The following is a 26,234-nucleotide window of genomic DNA, read 5'->3' on the forward strand; positions in this document are numbered from 1 at the left end:
TTGGATTTCTTCTGATTGGTCTGTAGATGCCAGAGACTCCTTTCTCCAAGTGTCACACAGTCCACCTGAGATGCACACACCACAGTAACAACTTACATCTCTTACACTGATGCTTGAGATCCCATGGCCAACCACAGCGTGAATTTTCATTGTCCCCTTCACACTCTTCAGTTTCAGTTGCTTCACTCTGTTCAAGATATCCTGGCACTCCTCGGAAGACACAAAAAAGAACTTCACAGACTTCATATTTGATGATCTTGCCCATGTGAAGAAACCTTTGGGATCCTGGATGACACACTTTCCACTACGGACAGCCTCATCAGCCATACGTTTAGTTGTACCTCCTAATCCATCACATGGCCCCTTGCCATGACCTGCTTCAAAATAGTTCCATCGAGCTTTCATCCCAAAAACTGTTTGATGGTTAGCCACAGTATTGAAAACAACTTTGTTCCTGTACTGACTTGTAGGACTGTCTGTCCAATAATGGATTATCTCCACATTCTCATCCAAGGCCTTAATATCAGGCATTAACTTGTGAAGTATTGCAATAACTGTAGAAGATGCATGAGATACTTCATCAGACACAGCAACAAAACTCTGATGGGTCAGCTGACCAGCATCATTCCTGTAGTAGACTACAATCGGATGAAGGGTCACTCCAACTTGGTTCCAATATGCGCTTTGGATTTCATCAACAGTTTTGCAAGAATAATTTTCTGCAAAATCCATATGACAAATCATCTGGTGTTGAGGAAGGGTCTCCTTTAACCTTCTGATTTCTGCATACTGTGTTTGTACACGACCGACATGGCATGAGAAATCTTCCACTTGTTTTTTCAGATCATCAATGAAGATATCCCTTGTCACTTGAGAATCCACAATTCTGGTGACAGATTTTGTTTTACCTTTCTCTTCTACCGTCACTCGTTTCCACTGACTTCTGATTACATGTTCTGGCATCTTTTCTACTATGATATTCAGGTCAACATGATCTTTCAAGAATGTCTCTGGATTTGGGGATACCAGAATTCCCTCCTTGCGAAGGGTTTTAAGCTGTAAAGCCATGTTCTGATGCTTTGTACATAGGCAGCTGTGTCTGGTTATGAATGATGTCAGTAGTATGTACTTTGGCCTCATACGTCTGAAGGTTTCAAGAGATAGTTTGATATCGGGGTTCTCAGCCGTGTATTTTGCATGAAGATTAGAAATATAATCTGTCAGAACTCTGGTTTGTATCTTCTGGCCATCTAATTTCTTAGAATCAGCCTTTCCAGGTTGTACTCTACTGTTGTCATCACGTTCAAGGAAAGCCAGGACACTAGATTTGTATATCTGTAGAGTCCTTGTCCTTTTTCCTTTTGTCAGCACAATGCATTTATTCCTAACGTTTGATAACTTGTGGCGACATAAACCAGTCTGGGAACTCAGCTGGTTCAAACATCGATACTTCTTGATGATTTTCCCTGAGACAATGCGATGCAGAAGAGGACGCTTTGAGGTTTTCATTTCGTCCTTAGAATGAGTAATTTCTGAAATAAGAGCATTACTAAGAAGCAAATTTTTCCTGATTTTTCTCTGTTCAATTGTGTTGAACTTGGCTTGCTTCAGCATTGCCTCAGTTTTGCTTTTCGGCGTACTTGTTGAACCAGCTGCCATTTTTACATCATGTCTTTTTACTTTTCTTTTCAGTGAGTGGTATTTCTTCGATAATTCATGCTGTCTGTCTTTGAGGTCTGCAATGGTTCTGTAGGCCTTTGCTAAAGCTTTGTTTGTTCTACGTCTAGGTCCCAATCTTCTGGCATTTGGTAAGGGCAACCGAACCACCAACTGTTGATCTGAAGCTGCACCCTGACTCTCGTAGCCACTCGTTTCTTGTTCAGGTTCATTTTCAATTGCTGCAGCCGCAAGCAATGCTTTCTTTTGAGACCTGTGTCTCTTCAAATTATCAAGATTCTTTAGGTTTCTTTTCAACAACTTGTTGCGATTTAGTTGAGACGACGGAACATAATTTTGACGCCGTCTCTGTCGTTCTTTCTCGAGATACGCCTCGCCATCCTTCAATTTCTTTCGTTCCCTATATGCTTTTTGTATTTCAGCACGTGTTTTCCCCATTATTGTCTGAAACATAACGACGAAATGTACGTTACTAGTCACTGAAATGTACGTTACCATTTCTAAATTGATAATTGAATGTTTGTTTGATTGGATATAATGTTTTGATCAACTTTGTGTGATATATACATCTTTATGTTGTAATTCTACATCAAATATCGCTATTCACTTCATCTATTTTGAGGAGATATTTTTGGTTGAACTAAGGTGATCAAACATAGAGATGTTTCGCAAAACTTGAATATCAGTAAGCATAATACGTTGTCTAACTGTGTAGTTTTCCGTTGCTAAAATCATACTTTCTTAGCTCTAGAATCTTTGATGAACAATAAAATGTATTTTACAAGAATCTAGATATATAATCCTGATTGAGTGTGGTCAAAAATTAATATATCTCGTTTCCTGAAATGTACGTTACCATTGGTAACGTACATTTCACATTACAATCACCATGAAAAAGTTTCCTTTGTGAACATATGAAGTTAAAATCAGCTTAGACATGAAACTAAGACATTTTCACACGAATAAATCGCAAATAACCTTGTAGATGAGCTTTATGAACTTTACTAAGCATAGTCATTCAAACTTACCTCAGGTTCATTGACGATTTTAGGTCTTTCAGCGTTGAAATTCAAATGGTTTGTCTTGCAATCAGTGTAACCAAGGTCAAGCAGACGACAGGAAGCACATGGTCAGCTTTGTGTAAAGCTGTATGCATTGTAGATATTAGTTTCGTATCCTTTGGTAACGTACATTTCGGTAACGTATCTTTCAAACTATGCATTTATATGAAGCAGTATGCTTATTTCAAGTAGGAACAATGAGCAACTCACTTCATTTTATTGTCTTATATCCATAAACATCCCTTTGTATAGCAAACCATTCTCTTGTCAGACCTCTAAAAACAAAAGGGAGTAACGTACATTTCATCCTTAAAATTACGGGTTGATTAGTGCATTTAGACACCTTCTTAACAGCACTGAAAGGTTTTGTTATTTCTTTAATGAGTATTTAATTCTTTTGAAAACATATTATTCTTCAATTTAAATCAATCAAACGTTTTCATATCTTCAGTAGTGGTCTACCTTGATGAGATGAAGTCTCAGTAACGTACATTTCCATGAAACTTTGGACATTCTTAGAGTGATTCATTCCTCGTCATGAAAAAATTGTGTTGAGGAATAGGGAAATATATTCTCCCCAAATCATGAAGCATTAAGTTACTCTGTCGTTTCCTATGCCCATGTAAACTATATTGTGGTTGTGCTTGAAACATGATGACCTTAAAAAAGTGTATATTGCCTTTTGGACAGTAACGTACATGTCATTTCTGCCTATATTAGGCATTATTTGAGTGGGAAGTATTTGCTTTACAAAGGTGTAACTTAGCCAAATAATTGTACTTGTGGCACACTTCAATATGCATGAATAATTATTGTGATCACACCTTTAAATATTTCTGAATAATGCTTGGACATGCTTTGGACCTCCTTATTGGGTTTCAGTGAATCCCATAGTTTTTTCGTAGTGGGTGGGCAGAAATCGTTCAAACGTTCTTGCCACCTGTCTAGTACAGCCATGCTTAAAGTTTCAAAAAGGGATTTGATATGAAGAATACGCAAAAAATCTCATTTATCAGGCTAAAAGTTATATTTTTCCTATCAGCTACGTAATGATCACTAGAATCTACAAAGTTTTATGAATAATCGCTGTTTAGTACATGGGAATACGAGACGTTGTGTTACTCCTTCTGTACTGTAAACAGTAAGTTTCAGTTTGTACTGGAAAGATGGAGCTCTGACTTATTAACATTGACTAGTGAGGATCACTGCGCAAAGATCACATTGTGCAACAACAAGGCGAAACAAACATTCCGCGAGAATAGGAAACGCCTTCATATTTGGTCAGTGACAATTTCCGTATTCAATCATACACTGTAATATCCAAGATATTTTTATGGATTAAACTTCTTTTTTAATTTTTAATTTTTTAATTTCCATAAAATTAATCCATAAAAAATATCTTGGACATCAATGTACAACTTCTAAATGCCACTGAAAGACATTACACTGTAATAGTTGATCTGAGGACATAAGTTGTAACATGTTGCCTACAAATTAGAAAGAAACTGGCCAAAACAGGATGACAAGGCAGATTATGCATTGACTGTTACACAAGTTAGCAGGTCAACAACTTGAGCGATTCTACAAAGTATTTTCTACATTATGTCAGAACAAAACGTCAAGAAAGTCTGTGAATATAGTTAAAATAACCGAGGGCACTCTATTAACCTCAGAGAAGTCATATATTCATTGTTTTTATTTTGCTTCCTCATTAACAAAAAGATCAGTTTCACAGCAAAAGATACCTTGCATCAGTTACATTTGCTATAGAATGTGTCCCTTCAAGTCTAATTTGACACTTCAGTTCAATCATCGCTTGTCGATCTCTGTCATGGGGTGAACTTCGAAATCTGAATATGATGATAAAAAACCGTGGCAAGTAGCACAGTAAACTAGACTGACTCGATGTGGTACATGGAATAGATGCATGTTACATGTTGCGTGAAGTATTCTTAATCACTTACTGTCACCCTCCCCGCCTCGGACATGATCCACAAGCGACCCTCGGGCAAAAAGTGTAAGTTCTGTCTGCCCGCTGTCAACAGCTTGTTTATCAATTCTAGGTGCACTGACCCGGATTAGAGTTCTCTCCCTTGGTGGTTATGGCGCGTGGGTCCGTCTTGCTTGTGAATGGCTTTCCCATATTTTATTGTATCTCACCTGCCCCTTTCATAAATTCATCATCACAGGAATTCATATATCCACACGTGTTATTTGTGTTCGCAACGCGATTTGGTAGCATATCAAATACACAATCACTTATAGTATATACTGCGTATAGTAATTTCGTGATTCCAAATAGAGAAAAACATATTAATAAAGTTTTCTTTCAAACAGCTGTTTTTACATAGAATCTTGCAATATGACAATGAAGTTATGATTGGCAGAAAGCATAAATGAGATATGAAATCTCCTATATTTCATATGTTGGAATTATCAGCTAAATATGTTATCTAGGAAGAAATTAAACAATATGTAGTATGTTCTAAATTTTTCTGTAAAAGGAAATGGTCAAGAGTGGTACGGGAAAAGGTCTTACAACGTGATAGAAAAGTAGCAGAGTATGCCATGCAGTCAAGGCTGTCATTGATACGGTATCAGTCAATAAGATCGGACGGTGTAAATCGACTATGGCAACTGGCGCTTGACAGACCAAGGTACTATAAACGTATTGGTTTTCTTATTAAACTGGGTTCTGTCCCCATTCAGTCGAAGGAATGTGAGTGTGGTACTGTGGCGCACGATATTTTAAAGCACCTCTTTATGACTTGTAAGATTAATATTGCTGACAGAAATGTCTTATTTGAACAAATTTGTGACTTACTTGATGTTAATGTTTGTAAAATGATGGACCTACGATGATGATGATGATGATGATGATGAATTTCTACTTGGCGGAATACCGGAAGATGTAAAGGACCAGCTAAACTATGATGTGTGGGCAAATGTTATAATATGTGTCTCAAACTCTGTATCTAAATGGAAAAATATTTATATCTGTATTTCACCTTACCACCCTGTATAAATTATTTCATGTGCATTTCTGTTGTATCATGTACCATTAATATGACTGAATAATATACATATACATTTGTAATCTTCAAACCGTGGAGGAAATAAAGAATATCTATCTATCTGTCTATCGTGATTGTTGCTGAAAAGGTTGGGCTTTGCAACCTATCGGGCTTACACGAACAAACTGGCTTGCTACGCGACTGCATGTATATCTTCAGTTTCCACGGGGTAGCTAGTACTGAACAACCCCAAGATAATTAGATCTCTATTGACGTAAGCTAGTATAATGGCTTAGAAAGTGGAACTGCCTCACCTAAACTGATACTAGATTTGATTTATAGAGGATACTAAACGACCTTCCGTGTTATACCATTTTTATTGAACGAATTAATGATTTGGTATCAAACGAGCGAAAGCGACTTTGATGCTAAATCTTTCACGAGTTTAATAAACATGGTATTTCACGGAAGCGAGTTTAGTATTCTGTTTATTACTCTCCAAAATAAACTGATAGAAACTGTCTACGTAGAGTGATGACTCTCAACTTTCTACGAGTCAAGCAAGGTCTAATACCATTGTGACAGAGGTATAAGCGTTTAGACGTCATAACTGTAACCATTATGACGTCATACGTCTAGCACTTTTACACTGCGTAAAAATATTACACTGCAGTATCTTCCACGAGCGAGTAATAAGGCATGGATATATCGCTACAAAGAAAATGCATCACAATATATGCTTTGCACACGTACCTTTGTGACGTTATCTGTTACCAGGGTGTCACAATCGCATGACATCACCATAATCTCTGCTTCACAAGATCGGGCAGTATTTATTACGCTGAAGGCAACGCTTATGACGCTTCACAATTTAAAAAAAGTTGGATGGATGAGCGGGACGGGATTTGGAAATTCAATGGTGGCTACACTGGCGCTGAGCTCGTAGATATTATATTTCAGCAAAAATAGTCTCGGTACCCAACTACGAGGCCTAGTGCTTTCTGTTGATGAGTGGCATGTAGCAGGGCGTTTGTAGCGACCAGAACTGGGATACGACCAGAACTGGGATAACTAATATGGAGAATTATACGTCTTACTGTCAACTATGTATTTAATCGACAAACAATTATTAAGATCAAAATCAGCTGCACAACTCGTGTCCTTTATTTTAACTACTGATTGCTAAAAATTCCAATGGCAGCGCTCCATAGTCGATGTCCGCCGTAATAGCTAAATATAGCAGCGCAAAAAATGTAGAAACGTGAAACTGAAACGAAATAGAATTCATTTTCATACGCTTTACTCTAATTACTCTACTAGCTTAAAATAAGTGATGTTCCTGGTTGTGGATGCTGAATTTAGGTGTCAGGTGTTTTTCATTCATTTTGTATTCATAACGGTTCTTTCATTCCCAGAAATGGTTACTGCTCAACTTGAAATATGACTTTCTTGCAATATCTAATGATATTTTAAAATATAGCTAATTATTCCTTTTAACAATATATGTGTATGCCCACAAATAGAACCAGAAAATATATGATGTGAATGGTATTGGATTTTGATTTTATAGTTTAATAATTATGCTAATATTTGTAAAAATATAGTAAGTTGTATCTAAATATCGGCCAGCCTAGTCATTTTGCACAGTGTTTTATGTAATAATACAGTAAATAGTTTCTTTTAAAGTAAGAACGGGAATAAAGAAAAATTAAATTATGTCATAATTATTTTTTAATGATGTTACATCCATTTTGATGGGTATGTAAGTATAACAATTCAAGTTTGTTTTGGGGATTTAAGACTTCTAAGTTATTTGTGTTATGCCATTTGTGAGAGTATATAAGAGATTGGTATGTTGCTTGGTCATACTTTTCAGAGAATATTTCTTTGAAATACTCGAAAAATATACAGGTTCATGTACACATTCATGACACTGTAAAAGAGTGGTGATCTATTATTTATAATGGTAGGGTGTATTCAGTAACATCACCATCACAGATAATACTACGCTGATAATGCTGAGTTAAAGGTCCAGTTAAAGTTCTCATCCCCAAAAGTTCACATGGCCCCTAAGCAGTTAGTGGCTCCCTTTTATAACATGTTTAGCCTCCAAGTAATGTTGTGTTAATATTACTGCTATTACCATATAAGATTTGCCAGTAATGATCATTTATAGCTTTCATCATTATTGTGTACATGGAAGCTGTTTGTAACAGACACCAGACATACAAGGCATAATTACTTCAGAATGAAAAAAGTGGGAGAGTTTGTGCCCCATCTCAGAAGGCTATAGTTATAACTTTGAAGAAAAATGATGGTGTAGAAATTATCCAAAAACATTTCTTTAATGTTCCTTTGAAAATCCCCTTCCTGGTCAGCTTGATATAAATGGGAAATTCACTGAGCCCTTCATAGCAGCTTGAACTTGTTATTCCATGCATTGTCATCAATAACCTTATATTTGCTGAACTAATTCGCGGTTAGAGTTGTCCCCCCTTCACTATTTGCTTGAAAGGGTCATCTGCTCATTGTGTTAGAAGGCCAAGCAGCTGAAGCTTCTTTGATGACATATTGTTACTGAGATGAAACTGTCAAGGTAAATGATGACTTCATATTTACTGTTTTGTGTGTAATTTTCCCCAGAAACCAATGCTACCTGATGTGGATATGGTTGTCAGGCTCAATGATTGCATGTGTGGATGCTTATGATCTCAATAACTGGATTGTCTGGTACAAACTCAGTTATTTACAGATATCATGTAGCTAGAATATTGTGTAGCAACAAACAACAAACTAACGAAAACAATTTATGCCAGCTTTGGATTAGGGAATTTGTGTGATAAATGTAGTCAAGGAAATTAAAACATGCAATATTGCCCCACTACTTTTTAGATTTTGCCCATAAGTATGAAGTATAAGAACCCAAAAGAAAATAATAAATTCCATTAAAATATAGATTTTAAACTTGTTCCACTTCAAACACTTTTGGTTGAGGGAATATAAGTAATACTATTAAACAAATCTCTTAAAGTTAGTACTGTAGATCAGCCCAGTGTGCTCATAAATATGAAGTGTGATTTGCTATGAGCAGCCAAAATGAAATCAGAAGATTCCATTGATTGTAATTTTATGGTGTTATCCCTCATCTGGTTGAATCTGTATGTATTATACTAATATTGTACAGATTCTCTGAAAATAAGAGATATTGTCCTGTTCAAGATTCAGCCAACAATTTTAAATGTCAGATTATTCTGTTAGTATTAGACTTAGGAGACATTATCCCTCTCCTGGTCAAAGGCATACAGGATTAAATCAAGTTAACTCTCTTAAAGTTGTACTAAGTCATGGCCTATTTGCTTTCATAGTCTGCTTTCTACATGTCTGAAATATGATCTACTATCATCAGATTTTAAAGTTGTTTTCCTTTATCTAATTAAGGGCATATGAATAGTAAAAAATAGTTTAAAATATGACTAAATACTATCAACAGCCAAGAGGAATCTTTAGATTCGATAACTGTAATGTTTTAGTCAACTTTACTCAAGCAGATATTGTCAGAACAAGGAATAAGAACGCCATAATAACTTTACCAGATAGATATAACATGAACCTAACAGTTTACACACTCACACCCATTCAGCTTGAGTCAAATAACTATCACCCTTCAAGGGCATCACACACAGCACACAGTTTAGACACAAATCAAACGTTGCACAATCACTGTTTCCCTCAAAATACTAAATGTTACTACATGCAAATCACTAATACATTAATAGTGTGCTAACAATCAACCCTTCTCATACAATACATCCAACTGTAGATTTTTAGGCATATTCCCACTCTTGGTTAAGGACATGTGAGTATCATTATTACTATTGCATTATTAATGCTATACTATTATTTCATTCAGAATTTGCTGACAAGTTGGAATTGTTATTTACCACTATAAGCTCAGATGAAATCTTGAAATTCCATAAACTGTAAGTTTTAAAGGCTTTATCCCACTTCGGGCAAAGGGCATGTCATTCATGATAACAGTTAAAAGTCTCTGAAAATAAGAACTATTGACCCAGTTCATTCATAATTTGCTCACAGGTTTGAAATGTTATTCAATATCATCAGCCAAGATACCATTTTGAAATTGAATAAACTGTAGGTTTAAAGACATTATCCTACTTCTGCTCAAAGGCACGTGATTGATAATAATAGTTGAATATCTCTGAAAATTTGAACTATTGACCCAGTACATTAATAATTTACTTGTAGGTTTGAAATACTATTTACTATCATCAGGCAAGATAACATCTTGAAATCCTTAAACTGTAGGTTTTAAAGGCATTATCCCACTTCTGGTCAAATGTATGTGATTAATAATAATAGTTAAAAATCTCTGAACATTTGTATTATAGACCCAGTACATTCATAATTTGCTTGTAAGTTTGAAATGCTATTTACAATCATCAGCCCAGATAACATCTTGAAATTCCTTCAACTGTAGGTTTTAAAGGCATTATCCCACTTCTGGTCAAATGTATGTGATAAATAATAATAGTTAAAAATCTCTGAAAATTTGAATTATTGACCCAGTCCATTAATAATTTACATGTAGGTTTGAAATGCTATTTACTATCATCAACCAAGAAAACTTCTTGAAATTCCATAAACTGTAGGTTTTAAAGGCATTATCCCACTTCTGGTCAAAGGCACGTGATTAATAATAATAGTTAAAAATATCTATAAAATAGAATTATAGACCCAGTACATTCATAATTTGCTCACAGGTTTGAAATGCTAATCTATATCATCAGCCCAGACAGCTTCTTGAAATTCCATAAACTGTAGGTTTTAAAGACATTATCCCACTTCATGGTCAAATGTATGTGATTAATAATAATAGTTAAAAATCTCTGAAAATTTGAATTAGTGACCCAGTACATTAATAATTTACTTGTAAGTTTGAAATGCTATTTCCTATCATCGGCCAAGAAAACTTCTTGAAATTCCTTAAACTGTAGGTTTTAAAGGCATTATCCCACTTCTGGTCAAATGCATGTGATTAATAAATATAGTTAAATATCTCTGAAAATTTGAACTATTGACCCAGTTCATTCATAATTTGCTCACAGGTTTGAAATACTATTTACTATCATCAGCCAAGAAAACTTCTTGAAATTCCATAAACTGTAGGTTTTAAAGGCATTATCCCATTTGTGGTCAAAGGCACGTGATTAATAATAATAGTTAAAAATCTCTGTAAAATAGAATTATTGACCTAGTACATTCATAATTTACTTGTAGGTTTGAAATGCTATTTCCTATCATCAGCCAAGAAAACTTCTTGAAATTCCATAAACTGTAGGTTTTAAAGGCATTATCCCACTTCTGGTCAAAGGCACGTGATTAATAATAATAGTTAAAAATCTCTGTAAAATAGAATTATAGACCTAGTACATTCATAAGTTGCTTGTAAGTTTGAAATGCTATTTCCTATCATCAGCCAAGATAATATCTTGAAATTCTATAAACTGTAGGTTTTAAAGGCATTATCCCATTTGTGGTCAAATGCATGTGATTAATAATAATAATAGTTAAAAATCTCTGAACATTTGAATTATTGACCCAGTACATTCATAATTTACTTGTAAGTTTGAAATGCTATTTACTATCATCAGCCAAGAAAACTTCTTGAAATTCCATAAACTGTAGGTTTTAAAGGCATTATCCCACTTCTGGTCAAAGGCATGTGATTAATAATAATAGTTAAAAATCTCTGTAAAATAGAATTATAGACCCAGTACATTCATAAGTTGCTCACATGTTGGAAATGCTATTTCCTATCATCAGCCCTGATAATATCTTGAAATTCTATAAACTGTAGATTTTAAACGCATTATCCCATTTGTGGTCAAATGCATGTGATTAATAAATATAGTTAAATATCTCTGAAAATTTGAACTATTGACCCAGTTCATTCCTAATTTGCTCACAGGTTTGAAATACTATTTACTATCATCAGCCAAGAAAACTTCTTGAAATTCCATAAACTGTAGGTTTTAAAGGCATTATCCCATTTCTGGTCAAAGGCATGTGATTAATAATAATAGTTAAAATCTCTGTAAAATTGAATTATTGACCCAGTACATTCATAATTTACTTGTAGGTTTGAAATGCTATTTCCTATCATCAGCCAAGAAAACTTCTTGAAATTCCATAAACTGTAGGTTTTAAAGGCATTATCCCACTTCTGGTCAAAGGCACGTGATTAATAATAATAGTTAAAAATCTCTGTAAAATAGAATTATTGACCCAGTACATTCATAATTTGCTTGTAGGTTTGAAATGCTATTTACTATCATCAGCCAAGAAAACTTCTTGAAATTCCATAAACTGTAGGTTTTAAAGGCATTATCCCATTTGTGGTCAAATGCATGTGATTAATAATAATAGTTAACAATCTCTGAACATTTGAATTATTGACCCAGTACATTCATAAGTTGCTTGTAAGTTTGAAATGCTATTTACTATCATCAGCCAAGAAAACTTCTTGAAATTCCATAAACTGTAGGTTTTAAAGGCATTATCCCACTTCTGGTCAAATGCATGTGATTAAATAATAATAGTTAAAAATCTCTGTAAAATAGAATTATAGACCCAGTACATTCATAAGTTGCTCACATGTTTGAAATGCTATTTCCTATCATCAGCCCTGATAATATCTTGAAATTCTATAAACTGTAGATTTTAAACGCATTATCCCATTTGTGGTCAAATGCATGTGATTAATAAATATAGTTAAATATCTCTGAAAATTTGAACTATTGACCCAGTTCATTCATAATTTGCTCACAGGTTTGAAATAAATACTATTTACTATCATCAGCCAAGAAACTTCTTGAAATTCCATAAACTGTAGGTTTTAAAGGCATTATCCCACTTCTGGTCAAAGGCACGTGATTAATAATAATAGTTAAAAATCTCTGTAAAATAGAATTATTAACCCAGTACATTCATAATTTACTTGTAGGTTTGAAATGCTATTTCCTATCATCAGCCCTGACAACTTCTTGAAATTCCATAAACTGTAGGTTTTAAAGACATTATCCCACTTCTGGTCAAAGGCACGTGATTAATAATAATAGTTAAAAATCTCTGTAAAATAGAATTATAGACCCAGTACATTCATAATTTGCTCACAGGTTTGAAATGCTAATCTATATCATCAGCCCTGATAATATCTTGAAATTCTATAAACTGTAGATTTTAAACGCATTATCCCATTTGTGGTCAAATGCATGTGATTAATAATAATAGTTAAATATCTCTGAAAATTTGAACTATTGACCCAGTTCATTCATAATTTGCTCACAGGTTTGAAATACTATTTACTATCATCAGCCAAGAAAACTTCTTGAAATTCCATAAACTGTAGGTTTTAAAGGCATTATCCCACTTCTGGTCAAAGGCACGTGATTAATAATAATAGTTAAAAATCTCTGTAAAATAGAATTATTGACCCAGTACATTCATAATTTACTTGTAGGTTTGAAATGCTATTTACTATCATCAGCCAAGAAAACTTCTTGAAATTCCATAAACTGTAGGTTTTAAAGGCATTATCCCATTTGTGGTCAAATGCATGTGATTAATAATAATAGTTAACAATCTCTGAACATTTGAATTATTGACCCAGTACATTCATAATTTACTTGTAAGTTTGAAATGCTATTTACTATCATCAGCCAAGAAAACTTCTTGAAATTCCATAAACTGTAGGTTTTAAAGGCATTATCCCACTTCTGGTCAAATGCATGTGATAAATAATAATAGTTAAAAATCTCTGTAAAATAGAATTATAGACCCAGTACATTCATAAGTTGCTCACATGTTGGAAATGCTATTTCCTATCATCAGCCCTGATAATATCTTGAAATTCTATAAACTGTAGATTTTAAACGCATTATCCCATTTGTGGTCAAATGCATGTGATTAATAAATATAGTTAAATATCTCTGAAAATTTGAACTATTGACCCAGTTCATTCATAATTTGCTCACAGGTTTGAAATACTATTTACTATCATCAGCCAAGAAAACTTCTTGAAATTCTATAAACTGTAGGTTTTAAAGGCATTATCCCACTTCTGGTCAAAGGCACGTGATTAATAATAATAGTTAAAATCTCTGTAAAATAGAATTATTGACCTAGTACATTCATAATTTACTTGTAGGTTTGAAATGCTATTTACTATCATCAGCCAAGAAAACTTCTTGAAATTCCATAAACTGTAGGTTTTAAAGGCATTATCCCATTTGTGGTCAAATGCATGTGATTAATAATAATAGTTAACAATCTCTGAACATTTGAATTATTGACCCAGTATATTCATAAGTTGCTTGTAAGTTTGAAATGCTATTTACTATCATCAGCCAAGAAAACTTCTTGAAATTCCATAAACTGTAGGTTTTAAAGGCATTATCCCATTTGTGGTCAAAGGCACGTGATTAATAATAATAGTTAAAAATCTCTGTAAAATAGAATTATTAACCCAGTACATTCATAATTTACTTGTAAGTTTGAAATGCTATTTACTATCATCAGCCAAGAAAACTTCTTGAAATTCCATAAACTGTAGGTTTTAAAGGCATTATCCCATTTGTGGTCAAATGCATGTGATTAATAATAATAGTTAAAAATCTCTGAAAATTTGAATTATTGACCCAGTACATTCATAATTTGCTTGTAAGTTTGAAATGCTATTTCCTATCATCAGCCAAGAAAACTTCTTGAAATTCCATAAACTGTAGGTTTTAAAGGCATTATCCCACTTCTGGTCAAATGCATGTGATTAATAATAATAGTTAAAAATCTCTGTAAAATAGAATTATTGACCCAGTACATTAATAATTTGCTTGTAAGTTTGAAATGCTATTTCCTATCATCAGCCAAGAAAACTTCTTGAAATTCCATAAACTGTAGGTTTTAAAGGCATTATCCCATTTCTGGTCAAATGCACGTGATTAATAATAATAGTTAAAAATCTCTGTAAAATTGAATTATTGACCCAGTACATTCATAATTTACTTGTAGGTTTGAAATGCTATTTACTATCATCAGCCAAGAAAACTTCTTGAAATTCCATAAACTGTAGGTTTTAAAGGCATTATCCCATTTGTGGTCAAATGCATGTGATTAATAATAATAGTTAACAATCTCTGAACATTTGAATTATTGACCCAGTATATTCATAATTTGCTTGTAAGTTTGAAATGCTATTTACTATCATCAGCCAAGAAAACTTCTTGAAATTCTATAAACTGTAGGTTTTAAAGGCATTATCCCATTTGTGGTCAAAGGCACGTGATTAATAATAATAGTTAAAATCTCTGAACATTTGTATTATAGACCCAGTACATTAATAATTTACTTGTAAGTTTGAAATGCTATTTCCTATCATCAACCAAGAAAACTTCTTGAAATTCCATAAACTGTAGGTTTTAAAGGCATTATCCCACTTCTGGTCAAAGGCATGTGATTAATAATAATAGTTACAAATCTCTGAAAATTTGAATTATTGACCCAGTACATCCATAACTTGCTCACATATTTGAAATGCTTTGTACTAGTATCATCAGCTAAGAGGAAATCTTGAAATTCCAGTTAAATTCTCACAAGATATACAATGAATAAAAAGAAATTCTGCTTAGTTTATGTCCATTTCTTACATGTAAATCTGCACATGGTAACTGTGAAATATAATGAAGATATGGCATCTGCAAAGCTTTAAAAGTCATTTTTTCAGTCATTCCTCCATTTACACTTTTCCAGTTACATAGTTAGAAATTAACATAAGCCTTCTTGCCCTTCTGCCCCTCTGTATCAAAACTCAATACAGTCACAAACACTTGGGATGGACTCCATTTCTGAACTTTCATTGTTGAGATGCTTGTAATTCAGGTTCTTGAATTTCTCAATCAGAAAATGACATGCTTCTTTCACTTCTTCGTACAAAGTGTGGTGTGGTGTTGCACTGTAAAGAAAACAGAAAGACATAATCAATGTACCATGTTTGCATTAACTAACTACATAAAAAAATTCACAAGAAAATGGCCACCAACATACTTAAAAACCATGGAAAGTACTTTGAATAACTTGGAATGGCAGTTGCAAAGTGAGTGGATTGAACAAGAGCGGAGTGGAGAGGAGTGGGTATGTGCAAGTGAAATGAGTGAGTACGTGGATGGGTTGGGGAATGAGTGAGTGAGTGAGTGAGTGAGAGAAGCGGAGTTGAGTTGAGTTAAGTTGAGTGGAGTTGACTTGAGAGGAGTGGGTGGTGTGAGGGAAGAGGGTGTAGTGAGAGTAGCACAGTGGGTGGAGTGACTGGAGCGGAGTGAGTGGAGCAAGGGAAGAGGGTGTAGTGAGAGTAGCGTAGTGGGTGGAGTGAGTGGAGCAAGGGAGAGAGGGTGTAGTGAGAGTAGCGTAGTGGGTGGAGTGACTGGAGCGGAGTGAGTTGAGGAGGGAAGAGGGTGTAGTGAGAGTAGCGTAGTGGGTGGAGTGACTGGAGCGGAGTGAGTTGAGGGAGGGAAGAGGGTGTAGTGAGAGTAGCGTAGTGGGTGGAGTGACTGGAGCGGGAGTGAGGGAGAGGAGAGAGTGAGTAAGAGGGTGGAGAGGGAAGAGGGTGAGGGAGTGAGTGGCGTAGTGGGTGGAGTGACTGGAGCGGAGTGAGTTGAGGGAGGGAAGAGGGTGTGAGTGAGAGTAGCGTGAGTGAGGTGGAGTGACTGGAGAAGAGGGTGTAGTGAGTAGCGTGTGGTGGGTGGAGTGACTGGAGCGGGTGAGTTGAGCGAGGGAAGAGGGTGTAGTGAGGTAGTGGGTGGTGAGAGTAGTGGAGCGAGGGAAGAGGGTGTAGTGGGAGTAGCGTAGTGGGTGGAGTGACTGGAGCGGAGTGAGTGGAGCGAGGGAAGAGGGTGTAGTGAGAGTAGCGTAGTGGGTGGAGTGACTGGGCGGGTGAGTGGAGCGGGAAGAGGGTGTAGTGAGAGTGGCGTAGTGGGTGGAGTGACTGGAGCCGGAGTGTGAGTGAGAGGAGCAGGGAAGAGGGTGTAGTGAGAGTAGCGTAGTGGGTGGAGTGACTGGAGCGGAGTGAGTTGAGCGAGGGAAGAGGGTGTAGTGAGAGTAGCGTAGTGGGTGGAGTGACTGGAGCGGAGTGAGTTGAGCGAGGGGAAGAGGGTGTAGTGAGGTAGCGTAGTGGGTGGAGTGACTGGAGCGGAGGAGTGAGTGAGCAAGGGAAGAGGGTGTAGTGAGGTAGCGTGTAGTGGGTGGAGTGACTGGAGCGGGTGAGTTGAGCGAGGGAAGAGGGTGTAGTGAGAGTAGTGGGTGGAGTGGGTGGAGTGAGGTGGAGCGGAGTGAGTGAGAGCAGCGTAGGGAAGAGGGTGTGTGAGATAGCGTAGTGGGTGGAGTGACTGGAGTGGAGTGAGGAGGAGAGGTGAGCGAGGAAGTAGGTGGAGTGAGAGTAGTGGAGCGTGGTGGTTGGAGTGGGTGGAGAGGAGGTGAGTCGAGGCGAGGAAGAGAGGTGTAGTGAGAGTAGTGTAGTGGGTGGAGGTGGGTGGAGTGGAGCGAGGGGGAGGAAGAGGGTGTGTGAGTGAGTGGAGTGTAGTGGGTGGAGCGGAGTGAGTCGAGTGAGGGAAGAGGGTGTAGTGAGAGAGTGTAGTGGGTGGGTGGAGCGAGTGAGTCGAGAGCGAGGGAAGAGGGTGTGAGTGAGGGAAGTGTAGTGGGTGGAGCAGGAGTGAGTGGAGCGAGGGAAGAGGGTATAGTGAGAGTAGTGTAGTGGGTGGAGCAGAGTGAGTCGAGTGAGGGAAGAGGGTGTAGTGAGTGAGTGTAGCGTGTAGGTGGAGTGACTGGAGAGGGTGTGAGTGAGTCGAGCGACTGAAGAAGGTGTAGTGAGAGTAGTGTAATAGCGGGTGGAGGGAATGACTGGATTTAAGTGGAGTGGGGAGGAGGGGAGAGTGGAGTGGAGTGGAGTGAGTTGATGGGAGCGGAGCGGAGCAGAGTGATTGGAGAGAAGTGAGAATTTTAGTTATATGAAACATATATTTTACCAAACTGGTATTTGGGACATACCAGTGTAACATTAAACTTAACATCTTCACTCATGCACTGTATCTTATCATTAACTATTCAGTTTCCTTTACATGTATGTAAACAGGATGCAAATCCTGCCTTTACTTCCTGATACAGATATCTCTGGAGAAACATTGTGTGACTCTCTCCGCACCCATTTCCGTGGCCACTGTAAGGAGAGTACACATTTTACATAGGCGAGGTTGAAGAAACATTGACTTACTAATTACCTCATTTCTTATAAACCATGAAAATTTGTAAGAATAAATAGGAATGGCAGTTTCATTTAGTTATGTTAACGTAAGCTATCAAAGGTGAATTATATGAATGTGCATTTAACTTTTAGGCTGTTGAGAACTTCTTGGGTTTAGTCTGTTACATAACTACACATCAATGCAGAAATCACATGGAACAAGGATATGGGAACAGGCTAGACATGTTACATTTTCTTACCAGAAGTTTCCCTTTATTAAGTTCTGTCGATACATGACAAGATTCACCTCATAGAGAAAGAACAGTGAACACTGTGTAGAAACAACTCCTATAAACTTGTGACATTATGACACTGTATAATGCTAAAAGAGTAAACAATATCTATATTGTTATTCATCTTGCGTACTTACCTTGTTCTCAAAGAATGCTCTTGGAACTTGCATAGTTTCTGAAGTTGAACACTGCTATTTTCTATACTTGAATCAAAACTTTCTTTTTAGTAGATTCAATTTCATCATATACATAGAATATTTTTCATGTCAAGGAGGATAACATTATTCAGTCTACAGTACACAGAAAATAGCTCTTAAATGTTATGCTAGATGAGTGATATATCTGTTTCTGGCACCCTTTAACTTTGGTTACTGTACTTGCAGTCTGTGCTAAAGTCTCTCAAGTTTGCTGGACTGAAAATGTAAATTGGCATTATTTTCAGCATTTTTTTGTCTCACTTTATGGACTGGAAGTTTGTGTGCTCTTACTTGATAAGAACAAATTTTACCAGACTTAGCTATTAGACTGGTGGGTAAAGTCGAGGACTGTACTTCAGTTTCTTAGGATATGTTCATAGAATTAATGAATCGTTGGATATTGTTCTCACCCCAGGAACCTTATTAGTTTTCATTAGGGTTGCTTCTAAATATTGTGTAGCGTATCATTCCTAATTTAGTTTCTTTTGATGTGAGATGTTCTTGGATATTTTTTTCTCATTCTACTATTGCATTCTATGTCATATCAGTTTTCTGTGTATCTCATCTTCTGTGTTGTTTCTCCAAGATATAGTATATATTTTTAAAGACTTGATAACATGCCTTCATTGATACTTCTAAAGTTTTCTCTAATACTGTTTTGAAATTCTGTAATAATTATTTCTTGCTCAATGAAAGTTTTCTTTAAATCGCTCAATAAATCATCAATGTATCTGAAAGGTCATTTTCCATATCACTCATATCAGGTTTGGGAACACATAATTCCTTGATAAATTTATATGTATTTTTCTTTATATTTCAAGTGTAACATTTAATGTTTCATTTCACTTCAAGCATAGTTTAGGTCATAAGATTCCAGTTCATTTAGCTTCTGGAATATTTATACAGTGTGGTAATTTCCTAAATCAGTTGAGGGGTCAAAAACTAAATTTCAAGCCCCATGTTACTACATGTATATACTATTATCAAATTCTTGAAAACACATGGGGTCATCCTTTTGAAAATATGTATACATTTGTAAGAGATAATCTCAAACCTTCAATAGATCTTCATTCCCCACCTTTGTCCTTTTTAACTGGATAATGCCAAGGATAAATCGACTTCATTGACAGAGTTTCTCATACAAATTTCATTGAAATTCCATCCATATATATAATTACGAATAACAACAATGATACATAGAATTATGATAATAAGTATACCAATAAGACTTCCTTCACAAGGAATGTATAACAGTGTGGAACAATCCAACACAAAAATTAATTGGAAAAATTGCAAGAAATGGTAAATTACAGTATTTTTATCATTGCAGGCTGATATTACAGAACAGTTCAGTCAGTGGTCATAAATCTGGTAGAATTTAAATGAAATATTAACTTACCTATATGTGTTAACATTCAGGTGAAGATGGCCATTCTTCTCTTTCTTCTTCTTTGAAGTTATTTCTATATCAGTGCCTGTACTATGACAACTGTTCATGAAGGAAACATTGTACAATCTGATAAAGGTATTGTTAAAACCTTTGGTTATAAACCCAGAGGTCAAATGTTCTTACACTCTTAATTAATTCCAACAACCCTCAACTAGTTACCAGTTAGACACTGACACTGACACTGGGGATGGGTAGAGGAGGGAGGGGGGTCTTGGCATCTGAGGGAGGAAGTGGTGCAAACAGTTCACAGCCTAATTTGGTGGCATTTTACAGCAGCTGTGATTGGGTAATTGGGAATACAGATTCATTTCTGACATGACAGTAACTGTGCAAGAATTAAGAGCAAACACAAATGTTGTTCCCATTGGGTGATCAGTTTGGTTTAGGTGTCTCATGTATATATAGGAGTTTAATTAGCTACGAAAGTCGTGTGTGTGTGTGGAATTCTTTTACATCACTTTAATACTTTGTTAATATAATCTTGAAATCGAAACATTTTAGAGTGTTTTGCCACATAACATCAGAGACCATATAATATATTATATGGTCTCTGATAACGTCAAGGTGAGATGAATATATTACATGTTACCTACTAGTATGTTAATACCGCCAACCATGCACAGTACATTTTTGGTGTATACCAAAGCATATCTGTTACACCAAACACATGCTCACCTTTTACATGTTACCTCCCCCAATAAAGAAGATGCTTTCCTTACACATGAATGCTATGTTATGTAGATGTACTATAAGAAACAGTCACATTTCATTGTGTTCAAATGAGTTCAGTTATACAATTATACAGTGTCATATCTGGGTTGTATTTCTCACTTTTGCTGCAAACATTGTAATATGTATTGCAGAAAACAAATTCCAGTATTTGAGAGATGATATGTACTATACTAGTATATCAAAGGTTGATTATAATCAATGAATTGCCATCATCTTTGGATATGAGTGTTTGTCTGTTTCTAGACTTGCTTGAACTGAATTGGTGAAAGTGGAATTGGTTAAAACTGTCTGTTAATGGCTGAATCAAGTGAATAGAGACCAGCTTGAGTTAGCACTGACTGTGCAGACTTGCCATCAACATGTCACCAGATGCTTCCCTAATTGCTACTGAGTAGCTGTCTGTTCAGATCTGCTGCTGCTCACCAGATTGTTGAAACAAGAATTCCAAGGAGGAACTGACTCTATGAAAGGTGTGAGAACCTATTGTTTATTTGAGCAAGGTGGTTATCTCTTATAGGACATTTTGTGGGAGAAATAATAATATTTGTGAAATAATTTGTAAATCTGTAAATGAATTTGGATGGGAATGTATATGGTTAGGTAATTTCTTAATTTTTGCAATGCATGTAAACAGATAATGTTGTCCTGATTTTAACCCATGTATACAATATGTTGAAAAGTTAAAGTGTGACCCATTAAGGTATTAAATATGAATTTGGATTAATATGTATACTATTGGACAAGTAAATTTAAGAAGGACTGTGGAGTAAGCTCTTACCTTGAAAAGTTTTGTTTGATAGACTGACATGTTCAGCAATCCAGTGATTTTGGTTGTTAAATTTGATAAAATGAATTAAAATATATTATATATGTGGGGTTTTATCACTTGTTTGTCAAGAACAAAGCAATGAAGAAAAATCATGAATAATATACATGTAGTTATAAGTGTGCAGTTATAACTGAAGATGGGAACGGTACGTAATTATGAAAAGTAATGCTTGCCATTTCCTAACCTATCTAACAATCTTAATACGTTATAGGAATATGCATGAAGTATTGAGCTCTTAGACTGCAGCACAAGTCTAAAGTTTCTTATATTCCATGACTATCATGACCATTAACTTCCTCATGGCTAATGGTATGACATACCTATGATGCAGCTTCCAAAACAAAACCACTTTTGAGTAGTATTTCATTGTTAAAATGAACAACAATGTCATGTACTGTGTGCTCAATCACAAACAATTAAGCAAAATTCTGGATGTTTTCTGTGGAAATAACATTCATTTCATTCTATACAATATTTTAAATGCATTCCATTCTAAAGCTGATTTCTTCAAATCTTATGTATTAAAGAACAATAAAAATAGAACAAGAACAAGAAATTTATTCAGTAACAGAGGTCATAGGCCAAGAGTACAAAGCATTGGATCACCCATGTGCACAAGGACAGGTGGGACAAATGTTATTCTATCTTAATGCAGTGAAAATGTATAGCTTTTAAGATATGGCATATTTTCGTATGTAATGCACATAATAATTAATGAAACATTAGTAGACCAGCATTATGTATTTATTGCTTACTATATTTAAGATTCTTTTTTTGTCAGATACCCTTCAAGGCTGAATATATTTGGGTATGACATGAAGCAGCATAGTGGCACATATGTTACTGATAATGAATATCTTAAGATATTCGGTAAAAGTGTAGGTCCTGGATGTGATTTTAATTGTTTCTCTTACAATATAGAAATCTATACATTGTGAAAGAATAGTGATAATGAGTAGTTCGGACTGCTTGGTATTCTTCAATAAAATATTTGTTATGCAGATCAGGAGCAGGTATGTGGAAATATATGGGATATCCAGCTTATATCCAGTGCAAATCATCAACCATAGGAATGTTCAGTAATAGATGGTAGAAAAATGCCTATAAATGGGTTCGGTCATAGAAATACCAGCACGTATATATGTCTAAAGTGAAATGGTGTGTGAGCTTGCGCTTATGATTAAGGCACTTAAGAAGAAGAGCGAGTGAGTGAGTATGGTTTTATGCCACTTTTAGCAATATTCCAGCAATATCACAGCCAACAGGGTCTTCGGCGCCTTAACCACTAGGCTACCCCACCTCGCCAGAAGAAGAAGAAGAAATTATTTTCTCAAAGTGTCACATGCTGTGGTACAAAATGTATAGATATAGTATGATACATTAAAAAGAGCACCCGGCCAGTTGGCCTACGAGACACTAATTACTTGATGGTACAAATAAAATATAAAAGTGAATAAGATAGTTATAACTACACACACACACACACGTACGCACGCACACACACACACACACACACACACACACAGTAGGTAGGTTGTGTCAAACACCAATAAATGTTGCAGGTTGTTAAGCAGCTATGAAGATATATGTGACTTGCATTTGCATGCATAATGTAGCATATCCAATACAACTAAAGAAACCATTCTCTTCCCTGCCGGCCCCCACCCATCCCACACCCAATTCACGGGGTCATGTTCACTCTCTCCGACTTGTTAAGTTATAATTAAACTTTTGAATCATGCGAGATTATGGTCTGACAAAAGTGTTCGTCATATCAGCAGATTAATGATGAAACCCTTGCCATGCCGACATTATCTTATTCTCATCTATTTTTGCAATCTTTTGCTCAGTTTCTACATTCAAATTTCTGGCTAGTGAATTATTTTGTGGGCTAGTAACTTTCAGGCATAGGTAGCCCGACTGGGTAACAAAATTTGGAAACCAGTTCGCACACTGACTTGTAATATACTCATGCCAATAATGGTTGTCACCCCCTTCAGTTTTTTTAATTGGAGAGAGGGTGTGTGTGGGGGTGGGGGTTGGGGTGGGGAGGGGGGTGACAACCATTATTGGCATGAGTATATATTAAACATGTTATGCACACCCTCCCTCACCTTCAGTCTGAATGAATAGAACATAGCCGATGTAAAACCTCTCCCGTCTTTCATTCTGTGTGGGTTAGTTTTATATCCGATATACCCTTCCCGTCTTTCATTCTGTTGGGGGTAGTTTTATATCCGATATACCCTTCTCGACTTTTATTCTGTATGGTGTAAGTTATATATCCGATATACCCTTCCCGTCTTTCATTCTGTGAGATACCCTTCCCGCCGTTCCTGTAAGTTTCATTCTGTGGGGTTAGTTTTATATCCGATATACCCTTCCCGCCTTTTATTCTGTATGGTGTAAGTTATATATCCGATATACCCTTCCCGCCTTTTATTCTGTGAGGTGTAAGTTATATATCTGATATACCCTTCCCGCCTTTTATTCTGTGATAAGTTATATATCCGATATACCCTTCCCGCCTTTTATTCTGTGAGGTGTAAGTTATATATCCGATATATCCGATAGACCCTTCCCGATATACCCTTCCCGCCTTTTATTCTGTATGGTGTAAGTTATATAACCGATATACCCTTCCCGTCTTTCATTCTGTGTGGCTTACTTTTTATATCCGATATACCCTTCCCGCCTTTCATTCTGTGAGGGGTTAGTTTTATCTGCCTTTTATTCTGTATGGTTATTATATATCCGATATACCCTTCCCGCTGTGAGGTGTAAGTTATATATCCGATATATTCTGTTCCCGCTTTTTATTCTGTGAGGTGTAAGTTATATATCCGATATACCCTTCCCGCCTTTTATTCTGTGAGGTGTAAGTTATATATCCGATATATTCTGTGAGGTGTAAGTTATATATCCGATATACCCTTCCCGACTTTTATTCTGTATGGTGTAAGTTATATAACCGATATACCCTTCCCGTCTTTCATTCTGTGTTGCTGTACTTTCTTTATCCGATATTTCCCGTCTTTCATTCTGTGGTGTAGTTTTGTATAGTTATATATATATCCGATATACCCTTCCCGCCTTTTATTCTGTGAGTGTTATATATCCGATATACCCTTTTCCTGTGTGAAGTTATATACCCTTCCGATAAGTTATACCGATATACACTTCCCGCCTTTTATTCTGTGTGGTGTAAGTTATATATCCGATGTACATGTATACCCTTCCCAACTTTCATTCTGTGTGATGTCGTATGATGACAATCAATGACTGTTTACCAACAACATTGCACACCTGTAATACTGCTGAAACAAATACATGCTCATGATATAGTCAGAATTGTACATTCGACTCTGCTTTTAGTAGAGATTACTTATGGACGTGGAAAAGGTTTGGCCTCTTCTGTTGATATATCCGATATACGCCCTTCCCTCCTTTTTTCTCTGTGATGGAAGTTATATATCCGACACATCCCCTTTGCCTTTCAGCCTGAATGATAAGCATGTGCAACGTGAATGACCCACTCCCCTTACAATTTATGTACAAAGTATGTGACACCCCCATGCAGCATGTAAAGTACAAAATCAATGACCGCCACTATTCCCATAATGTCACTAAGCATCGTTTTTAATGTCATGTACAAAACATCGTTTTTCTCTCTTTCTCTCTCATCTACTCTCTCTCTCTCTCTCTCTCTCTCTCTCTCTCTCTCTCTCTCTCTCTCTCTCTCTCTCTCTCTCTCTCTCTCTCACTCTCACCTCTCTCACTCTCTCACTCTCTCACCTCACACACACACACACACACACACACACACACACACACACACACACACACACACACACACACACACACCACCCTAGTATTTGTGTACAAAATAGATGTCCCTTCTACCTCCCCAGAACAAAATGGGTGACCCCCCTAAAATCATCATCACCCCCCGCACCCCAGCTATAAATTATAAACGGTCCCAAATGTGATTTGTTTGGCTTCAGCTTTGAGCCGTACCCAATACAGCTGAACTATGCAACCAATTTAAAGTAAAGGATCATTTAAAATGCAGCAAATTCGGTCACAAACACCTGAATACGGAAATGTTTTCACAGTTACATAGCTTATTACGACAAAAATCAGAATTATTTCAGAACACAATAGGGTGTTTGAATTATTTCCATTAACGTGGCCGATTATATGATATTTATTACGTGATGTAAATTACATGATGCTTGCATTATAAAACAACAAAGTTAATGAAAATGAAACGTCATACACCATGAGAGGTTTGCTTGAGTGGGAATTGCCACACGATATAAACGATTGAATAACTGGCGAGTACAAAAATAATTAGAAACTCTTAAGGTTCTTCCAACCTATATTGGAAAATTAAATGTGAGCTACATATTTGCAGAGGAATATGGAAATATGTAACTGATAATTTTCAGTGTCTCCTCACAAAAACATTAACTAAATCATATTCCGCGCATAGATCGCCTTAAGTTTTAGAGTTAACCGGGAGCAGTACTGCAGTAAATAGGGTTTTACGAAATTGTGGACTGTTTATCCCAGTTCTGGTCGTATCCCAGTTCTGGTCGCTAAGGATATGATACTGAGACATGCGCGCGCACCTGTGTGTGCTTGTACTTATGAAGACTAACACTGGCTTTAGTG

The 26,234-nt window shown here is 36.1% G+C and overlaps 1 protein-coding gene across 1 annotated transcript in view; it reads right to left on the bottom strand.

Moving 5' to 3' along the window:
• LOC124292153 (cystine/glutamate transporter-like) overlaps positions 1-26,234 on the bottom strand; it is a 49,475-nt gene that overhangs the window by 22,508 nt on the left and 733 nt on the right.

The sequence above is a fragment of the Haliotis rubra genome, unplaced genomic scaffold (genome assembly GCF_003918875.1).
Source record: "Haliotis rubra isolate DU_JTF1 unplaced genomic scaffold, ASM391887v1 Scf51, whole genome shotgun sequence".
Lineage (NCBI taxonomy): Eukaryota > Metazoa > Mollusca > Gastropoda > Lepetellida > Haliotidae > Haliotis > Haliotis rubra.